At 41.7% G+C, this 10111-nt stretch overlaps 1 pseudogene; it reads right to left on the bottom strand.

The window, feature by feature from the left end:
• Window positions 1-8478: 8478 nt before the first annotated feature.
• Window positions 8479-8897, bottom strand: LOC114697316 (annotated as a pseudogene).
• Window positions 8898-10111: the final 1214 nt, after the last annotated feature.

Below are 10111 nucleotides of genomic sequence, written 5' to 3'. Positions count from 1 at the left end.
TCTTGGAACTTCAATTTCTTATCTTTTCTAATCTCCTTTTAAAAGACGTTTTCAGTAGCTTTTATTAAAGACAGGTAGGAAAGAAAGTTAAGAAAATTAAAAAAAAAACTGTCTCAAAAAACCGAGAGAGAGAGAGAGAGAGAGAGAGAGAGAGAGAGAGAGAGAGAGAGAGAATTAAAATGAAGGTCCTTCATCTGTGTTTTCTTCTGGGAAGTCAACTCTAAGTCCCCCACCCCCACCCACCAGGTCTCCAAATCCAGCAGAACTGCTGTGTCTCCCTGTGCTCTCTAGACCCTTGGGCGTACATTTCTCAAGTCATTACCACTCAGCGCTTGAGTACTCCCTCTCCGTCCATCCATGATGCTAACACCTGTGGAAAGCGTAACAGTAAACACCAAACTTCAAAAGGAAAAAAGGCAAAGTGTTCCCCTCTTCTTAATCGTCACCATATAAAATACACACAGGCAGGCTGCTCTCACTGAATGGGTCACATGTTCGCTTCAAGCCTTCCCTTTCGCTGGAGGACCTCCCGAGTCTGTGGGTTGAAACTGTGCTTCAGAGTTTGGAAACAGATGACAAGGAAGTCAAGTCAGCATTTGCCATCGTTCTTGACGTGTCAACTTGAGGTTTAGAATTCGGGTCCCTTGACTCCTGGCCCCACGATGTTTTCAATCACAAAACTGCACGCTCTCTCTTCCAATTTTGAGTGTCATCCATAAAGTTAGATTCGACCAGATTTTTTTTTTTTGTCTCAAGTCGCTTTTACCATTCTAAATTGCACCATGCTAATAATGGGCTTGCCTTCTGTCTCCTCTTTGGTCTGTTTAGTTAAGGACACACATTTTTATATATGCTCAATGATTAATAGCTTCTCATTAGGTTCCTCGGCTGCAAATTAAACACAAACATAATACAGCCACCAGAGAAAGCTTGTTGAAAGGCAAGGGTTTCATGAGGCAGAGCGATGACATGAGTCTTTTATAACTGTTTGCGGGTAGAGAATCATAATTACAGCAATCAAGACAGATACACATCTTTTGTAAGGCAAAAAAAAAGTAATTATAATTTAAAAGCACACAGCTCAAAGTTGCCATCACAAAAACGACTATTATAGCAACTATTTCGCATTTGGACATTTTTTTGGCAGGAGGTCTGAGCATTGTTTATTGTGAATCAGAAACAGGCACTGAGAAAATATGCAAATTTTTAAGCAACAGAAAATGCAGCTTTGAGCTGAGAAAGCAGGGGGATGGTAGAAACTGTCTGGGCCTTGATCACAAATCAACCTCAGTGACTGAAATCATTTTCGATCATTTGATGCTGTTATAGCAATCTGGCGGGAAGGTTGGAATACAGTTAGTTTCTGCGTTAAAACATACATTTAAGATTTATGTTGTGCTCCTGAGCAAAAGTTCCACCTTCTGCCAAGTCTAGATGGATGCTAAACTGAAAGATTAGGGAAGAAAGGACACTCTGGGCTGGCTGCATAAGGGAAATGTTACCTTCATGAGACAATTCACTTCCGGGTTATTGAAGATGCAAAGGAGAGTTCCATCCAGCTGCCTCCCCATCAAAGAAAGATCGTAAGTTGCTGAAGTAAAATTAATGTAGGTGACCAGTCACTCGTACAATAGGAAAAATGGGTTGTATTAATACAGAGCAGTTTGAGAGGTTGATCATATGTTTTATGGCCCTGCGATCTCATTAAATTCCAGGATGAAGGTGAGACACATAACAAAAAAAAAAAAAAAAAATGAGTTTGCCCAAAGTCAACTAAGTGAATGGCAGCACCAAGAACAGAATCTAAGTTTGGTAGCCCAGTGCTAATCATTTTCAGAAAAACATACCATCCTATGATATGAGTTGCATTGTGTAGATGTCTGGTACCACAGGATTTCTGTATGAGGCAGGAGTTTTGTGTGTAATGCTATGAAGTTATGGTGCTCAATCTGATAACTGCCGGTCACTTGGAAACTGAATTCAGTTGGTAACTGGGATACTCCATTTAGGTGCAAAGCACACATTGGGTTTTGAAATACAACCATCTCCCAAATGCACAATGTCTCATTAAGAATCATTTATATTAATTTCGTGGTATGATGATATTATTTTATTGTGCTGGATTAAACAGAACATTTCACCTTTTCCTTTTACAGCTATTGCTGGAGCAGCCGCTGCCAAAGTGAAGAAAGGATGTCCTGGGCTGGCTGCATCAGGGAGATGTCAATCTCCTGGTAACTCTTGGCTAAAGCGAGAGTCCTGAAAGGCATTTCAGCACACCATCCATAGCCGCAGGAAGGTTGTGTCTTAGTCTCTTCACAAAGACTTGTGACGAAAGCACAATGTCCGATCTACACCCATCCAAAAGAACGAAATTCTGGGTGTGTGAGGACAGGATAGGTCAGCAGGCTAGCAATGCCGGGTTTCTAGGAAGAAAAAGGCCCTTTACGTTTAACAAGAGCGGCAGGAAAAGGCTAATGGTGCAACTGTCCATGTGGGCATTCACCCTGGCAAGGTGCCTATCGCCAGGTAAAACTGGGCAAAGGTAGGAAAAAGCAATAGAGAGCCAATCTTGCCCAATAGGAAAGGAAAAGATCACTCAGACTATGCAGGGATGGAATGATCTTGAACACAACTCTCATTGAAAACAGGTGAAATAAATAAATAAATAAATGCTGAAATTAATCTCACCTGTTTCCTTTGCTCCTGTTAAAATAACTCGTGGAAATTTTAAGCCACACAGCGACTCACGTTCTATTTCTATTCAGTAGCCTCGCCTACAAAATGATTGCTCCTTACAGAGCAGTGTTAGAAGATGGAATTGGCAGGACCAGTGAAATTTCCTCTCCAGACCAATTTACTTAAATAGATTAACACGTGGTAAGAATATTTTGGTTTCTGTACAGAGGTTTAATGTTAAGAAAACTGTAATAACCATAAAAATATCGACCACTCATTAAGTCTCTTCTATGCCGGCCAGGCACTGTGCCAAATCCTTTATATTTGCCTCACTTGCTTGCCACAACAATCTTATTGTTAGCGGAAGTTCTATTATCCCCACTTTAGCAGCGAAGGAACCGGGATTCCTAGAATTAGCAACTGCCGAGGCCAGAACCTGCTTGAGAGATGGTGGAGCTGGGACCCACCTCCCAGCCTCTCAAAGCTCAGGCGCATTGGTGCCCTGCAATTGTGCTTCATTGAGATAAAATTCTCAGTGAAAATACCACCCTCGGGGGTCCGAAAGTTCTCAGGACTCCGGAAAGCAGTGCAGGGAAGACGGTATGCAGCGAGGGCCAAAATACCTGCAGGCCTCAAGGATCCTAGAGCAGAGCGGAGGAAACAGGCATAATGAGATAAAGACCGAGAAGTCCTGATGGGAGAGATTAGGTGATAAATGCCCTGCGGTGCGTTGCAGAGGAGGGTGGTCACAGGTAACAACAACGCGGCACATTTCGCAAGCCCAGAAGAAAGGATTTTGAAAGTTTGCACCATCAAGAAACAACCTATGTTTGAGGAATAAATATATCTAACCCGATGTAAAATAAACATTATGCGCTGTATAGAGACATTACATGGCACTCAATTAACACGTACAACACTTGTATTTTCATAAATGAGTCAACAAAGTAAACATTGGTTGATTAAATTAAAAATTCCCTAGGCAAGAAGGTTTCATAGAAAAGGCCGAATTTAGGATGGAACTCAAAAGAGGAAGGTTTTTTTTTTCTTCTCCCCCAGAGTTGAGGGGGGCCCAGCAGAAGGCCTAGGATGTGCTCTGTTTGCATACCACAAAAAGAGAGAAAAGGTGTGTGTGTGTGATATGGGGGTGGAGAAGGACGAGAAGGACACCATACTCTTTATGATAATACAAGCTGGAAAGTAACAAAAAAGAAACAAATATATCAAATACACCTCATGTCTCCAGTGGACGATCACAGTATTTAGAAGATCCAGGGTAGGTTTGTATCGATGCACGCTGTAGAAAGCCTCAGTTTCCCCAGCCTTTTCGGTAACACACAGCAATGGTCTAAGAGCTGTCCCACTTCCACGAGGCACAAAGAACAGTGAGGGACAGCATGGGGGTTGCTCAGCCGCACCCACCAGACTCTATCCCCTTCTCCCACCCTTTTCTACCCAGGCTTTGGGCAGAGCCCTGGTTTTTCTTCTGATTCATTAGAAGAAGCCCCTGTCGTGAGAATGATAGATTTACCAAGGAATAACCATCACTAACATTTCAGACTCAGGCAGAAAAGACTACAGAGAGAGCCTTTTGCTACCTAGAGCAGTGGAGACAGTGAGTACCATCTGCCCTTTAGATAGATGGGTGCAGGGACTTTTATCTTTCCCCAAATCTGGAGTTAGAGCTTCCCCTTCTATGGTTTCAGATTCCTCCAGGGCTTTCTCCTGCTTCTTTAGAGAAGTGTAATACTTGAAGGCTGTATCAGTGGGATCCTAGCCTGGGGCGTGCTCTTGCTAACTTGTATGGGATGGTGTATGAACAAGAGGGTAACTTCCTGTTGTTTGTCTTTTTCCAGGCAAAGCCTAGCCCTTCCATCAAGAGGCCATTCACTGAGGGACATGGTGGTGCCAGCACTTGAGAGGCAGAGACTAGAGGATTGCCACAAGTTCAAGGCTAGCCTGGCCTGACTCAGGCCAATAAGGTCTGCAAAAAGTGAGGCCAACAACAAAAACTACAAATAAACAAAACCCAAAACAAACAATTAAGTAGGACTTTACAGTCAATCCTGCAGTTCTGGGGCTGCCATAAACATTTCATTTAGCCACTAGAAATAGAAAACAAGACGAAATCCACCACAAATCCTTAAGTGCCTGGCATGCTGGCACAGAACTCGTTGCCTCTGTGGTGGACGGTGGCTATAAAGGGGGAATCTTGAAGGGCGAAAGCTGGGGTTTTAAGCCTGGGTTTGACTGAAGTGAACAGAATCAGAAGGCTCAGGCTGTGAAGAGTCTTGTTTTGGGTCCTTTCAAATCTCCAGACGGGGATGCCCAGGTGGCACGACATTCTAGAGAGACGAGGCTTGGCACTCCGCATTTGGGACTTGTCACTCACATGGAATTTGAAGCTCTGAGTAGATGTGCCAAGAAAGCATGAGAATGCCTGGCATTTGAGACAATTCATAAATACATGGGTTGGAAAAAATGGGAAGTGAAATGGAGTTATTTTAACATGTGCTTTCGAGTTCACCAGGAAACTACAAGAACTGGTGGGAATACCTTGTCAAGCTCCGTTACTCTGCTTTGTATTGTTGACAAATGGCCTTAAGCATTCATTGGCTCTCAAAGGACGACATCCAGGATTTTTGGCCTGAGCAACTAGAGGAAGGTAGTTGTAATGGACTGATTTGGGGAAGACGGGGAATAGGTTGTGTAGGGCGTGGTCAGGAAGCTCCAAGTCAATCAAACAGGGAAGTTGGGAAGGCTGTAGATACCGAAGAAAGAATTCAGGGGAGAGGCATGACTAGAGATTAGATTTGGTTTTATTAGCATATCCATAGTGCTTGAATGGGATGTGAACTTAGCTGAAGAGATCATCCCATGTCCTCATCTGAATGTACAAAGGAGAAGATCTGGGGCCAGTGGAAGAAGGCATTGAAGTCATAAAGGAAAGAACTGAAGTGGTGTCTAAAATGTCAATTATCTTAACTATAAAAGAACTTAAAATGCCAAAGACTCTCACACGCTTCCTAAGCTCAGACCATCCATAGAATGTAGTCGGTTTGATTTCTGCCATGTCTGCATTTAAGTTGAAATCTCTCCAGTATTTTAGACACACACCTGATGAGAATGTAGTTACACCATCCAAGCCATCTTTGAATGGCTTTCCCAAAGCGACTCTTGGAGATCATGTGTTCACTTTACAGTGTTGCCCATTGTTTAGGGTCTTTGGTCATGTGATAGGAAGTTGGACTCTGAGGGACTGCCACGCTCAAGCACTCTTTAGAGTTTCTTCATCCTGTATTTGCGGGAGAAGGGCTGGATGATCACATTAATGAATGCCTAGGGGTTTTGTTTCCTTGCTAACTTTAAGCAACTTGAGTGATAACAACTTGACTGGAGTTCAAATTTTGTAATTTACCATTGCTAATCCTTCTAGATTATGTCAAGATCTCTCTGGAATACTGAACCTTGTATCACAGAAAACTTCCAAACTGTATGTCTGGAACCCATGGGTCCGTGAACTTGGGTAGGAAAAGCATTGCATATTTATTTGTGAACTTTCTAATAAAACCCAGCATATTGCTTCCTTAATGGATGGAGGCAGCACATCACATCACTTTCTGGACTTTGTCACCAGCTGAAAACCACAGCTATCTTCCAACTGTTCCAGGAATCTCCAAGGCTTTAAGGCTCACTGCTGCACGAGATCACAGAATTTCATAGACTTGGTGCTGTCTCCCATTGGCTTACAACAAAGCACGGGTGAGACGGCTCATTGGTTGAGAGCACTGGCTGCTCTTCCAGAGGACTCAAATTCAGTTCCTAGGATTCACATCGTGTGGATCACACACCTCTAATTCCAGTTACAGGGGATCTGATGTGCTCCCTGGGGTACCCACATGCAGACACACACATACAAACAAAGCACAAAGCACACATCTGTGGGTCCTTCTGTGATCTTTTGGATTTGGCTTTGTCCTAATAGGCATTTTATTGTGGTCTGAGAAGGGATTTCATTGGTCTTGCTGGAGCGATGAGGCAGACAGGCTAAGTCCTTGCTGCCTATGAACTTACATCCTTTATGCATTTGCTTTTTATCCAAGGTGTCTCACCTTGATGTGGTATTGGTAGTAACAAGGACATCAACTTCATTTATGAGTTTTTTTTTTTTTCTTGCCAGAAGTTTGATGTGTTATAAGATGAATCTCTTATTCTTCCTTGTTTATTTATGGGTTTTGGGTTTTGAGTATTTCTTGGCAAGGCTTCCTCCATTCACAAGTTATGAAAGTGTTCTGTACTCTCCAACATTTTATTTCAATTTTTTTGTTCATTTATTTGTTTGTTTCTTTGTTTTTAAGACAGGATTTCTGTGTAGTTCTGTGCAACATGAATCTTAAAAGGTCTTATTAACAAAAACAAACCAGGTGCCAGGTATTGGGGTGAATGCTGGAAGATCAGAGAAGCAGGACAAGCCACAACTGCCTCACCCTGCCAATTTCTCAGCTGATTCTCTTTCCTCAGACTGGAAGCCGCTGAGTCCTCATCCAAATGGATCTCAGCTGAACTGCTGCTAGAAGTCTAAAGCTTAACCAGGCTCTAGTTCCTGGTCCTCATGCCTTATATACCTTTCTGTTTCCTGCCATCACTTCCTAGGATTAAAGGCATGAGTCACCATGCCTGGCTGTTTCCAGTGCGACATTGAACTCACAGAGATCTGAATGGATCTTTGCCTCTGGAATGCTAGGATTAAAGGTGTGTATGCCATTTTCTGGCCTCTATATCTAGTAGCTGTTCTGTTCTCTGACCCCAGATAAGTTTATTAGTGTTCACAATATATCGGGGAACACAATATCCCCACAGTTCTGGTTGTCCTGGAACTTACTCCATAGACCAGTCTGGCCTGGAAGTCAGAGAACCACCTGTCTCTGCCTCCTGAGTGCTGGGTTTAAAGGCCTAGGCCACCACACCTGGCTTAATTTTTGTTTTTTGAGACATTGTTTCCTATATAGCCCTTGCTGGTCTGGAATTGGCTTTGTACGCCAGACTGGCTTGCACTTGAAGTAAGGCTTCTGCCTCTGTTTCCATAGTGGAGTGTTAGACACTGGTCCAGCTTCTTCCAACATTTTAATAGGGTTTTTGTTTTCAACCAGTACATTTATCCAACTGGAATTTGTTATAATGTAAGAAATTAACTTTTTATTTGTTTTCTAAAAATGGTAGCAGAAATATTCCATTAATTGAATAGTTAATCTTTTCCTAGCTCACCTTATTTTTAAGAATCTTTATAGTATATTGTATTATATATTATATATGTATACTCCATAGCATATTGATATACAGTAAATATGTATAATTTGGTAAATCTTAACTTACTTTTTTAAAGTTTTAACTTATATATAGATGTGTGCAACCATCACTATGATATAGTGAGTCATTTTTATTTATAAATGACTTACATTGCATTTATTTATTTGTTAATAAATATATTTGTACAATCCATGATTCAAAGACACATTGTTATGTATTGAAATGTTTCTGTGTTACTACACACCTAACCCCAGCTCCAACTCTTTAGTTCCTTCTCTGGACGTAATGGATGTTATTTGTTTCTTTTGTGTTTTAGTGCAAGTATTTTATATATAAATAAGGAAACATATAAACATCATACATATACACAAAATAGTATAAATGTTGTTTTTCACACTTCTGTTTTTGCTTATCAATTTTTTTTAACCAAGAAGGCAGTTTTTGTGGTTTTGTTTAAACACAAATAAAACACACACACACACACACACACACACACACACACACCCCTACTCGTTTTTTTCACTGCGTAGCCTAGAGTTGGGATTGGTGACTCTGATGGCCGGCTGTGCTGCCCTTTCCACTATGGCTTTTCGGTTCTTGGAGGAAACGCTGTGAGCAATCTCAGCACAGTAAGATCTGTTGCACATCAGCATCTTTTCCAGCTCCTTGACATTGTGGACCAGAAACTTCCGGAAGCCGCTAGGCAGCGTGTGCTTGGTTTTCTTGTTGCTCACGTAACCAATGTTAAGCATTAGAATCTGGCCCTTGAATCTTCTCCACACCCTGTTGTCGATACCTCCGGGTTTCCGCCAGTTTCGCTTAATTTTGACCTATTGTTCTGACTGGTGCCGGATGAACTTGGTCCTCTTTTTGATGATTGTGGGTTTCCCCAGAGGCCGGAAGGCAGCCATGATGCCGCTGTAGAGAAGGCAGCCACCTCGCAGGCAGCGCGGAGGAAGAAGCCCCTTATTAATATTTGAATCTCATTCCATGTCTATATTTGAAAAGATTCTGCACTCTTTTTTTTTAAATTTCTGCTTAGAACAGCCTTTTCTGAATAAGTATTTATTGAGATTGTACCAGGCATGAAGCCCTTCTTTTGCCTTTGATACATCAGTGAACAAAACAATCAGGAATCTCTTGCCATAGGTCATAGTTTTAGTGATAGCTATCATAAAGCAATCAGCTCCCTAGTAAGACATTCAGATGACTCCAGTCTTTTGCTATTATTCTAATTGCTGGAGACAATACTTTGTGCTTATATTGTTCTGGACACATGCACATATGTTAGCAGGAAGCAGTTCTAGAAGAGGAATTCTGTGGTCAAAAGATGTGTGCACATGAGAAGTTTAACTGATATGGTCCAGTTATTCTCAGTAGAAGCTATTGATTTATATTCTTACATTATAATATACTGATATTGCTGGTTCCTCTGTGAGTGTTTTGTGTAGGTTTACCTTTGCAAGCTTAATAGGCAGAAAAGAAAACCTATTAGTTTAATTTACTTATCTTCCTAATGAATGACACTAAACATTTCATGCTAGCTTTAGAAGTCATTCTGTGTTGTATCTTGTTTAAAAGTTATTTTTGGCCTTTCATGCATATATACAATATGTTGCAATCTATTCACCCTCTATTTCCCTGTTGGCCCTCTTTCACTCCTTCAGACACCCTCCTTTGCAACTAGTCCCTCCCCTGCTTTGTACGTGTGTGTGCATGAGCACACTCACATCTCCATGAGTTTAATCATATCATTGCATATATGAGCAAGAGTGTTGATCTATTTCCTGGAGCAGTGGCCATATCACTGAAGAAAACGACTCTCCTGCCAATAGCTTCTCAGAGAGAGGTGAACTTCACAAGCCCCTCCCATTCATGACAAAATGTTGAAGGGCCCAGTCTTCTGCAGGTCTTGTGTGTAATCACAGCAGGTATGTGCTCAGGATCCTAACAGCCATATCGTATCCAGAACACAGACTCTCATAGCACCTCTCTTCATCCTTTACCTTTAAAATCTTCCCTGTGTTCTATCATTGTGGTGGTTTGATTGAGAATGGCCCGGTAGGCTCATATGTTTGAATTCTTGGTTCCCTAGTTGGTGGAATTGTTTGGGAAAGGTTAGGAG

The sequence above is a fragment of the Peromyscus leucopus genome, chromosome 11, assembly GCF_004664715.2.
Source record: "Peromyscus leucopus breed LL Stock chromosome 11, UCI_PerLeu_2.1, whole genome shotgun sequence".
NCBI lineage: Eukaryota > Metazoa > Chordata > Mammalia > Rodentia > Cricetidae > Peromyscus > Peromyscus leucopus.
The sequence above is the reverse complement of the archived record's forward strand: the minus strand, read 5'-3'. Positions and strand labels throughout refer to the sequence as shown.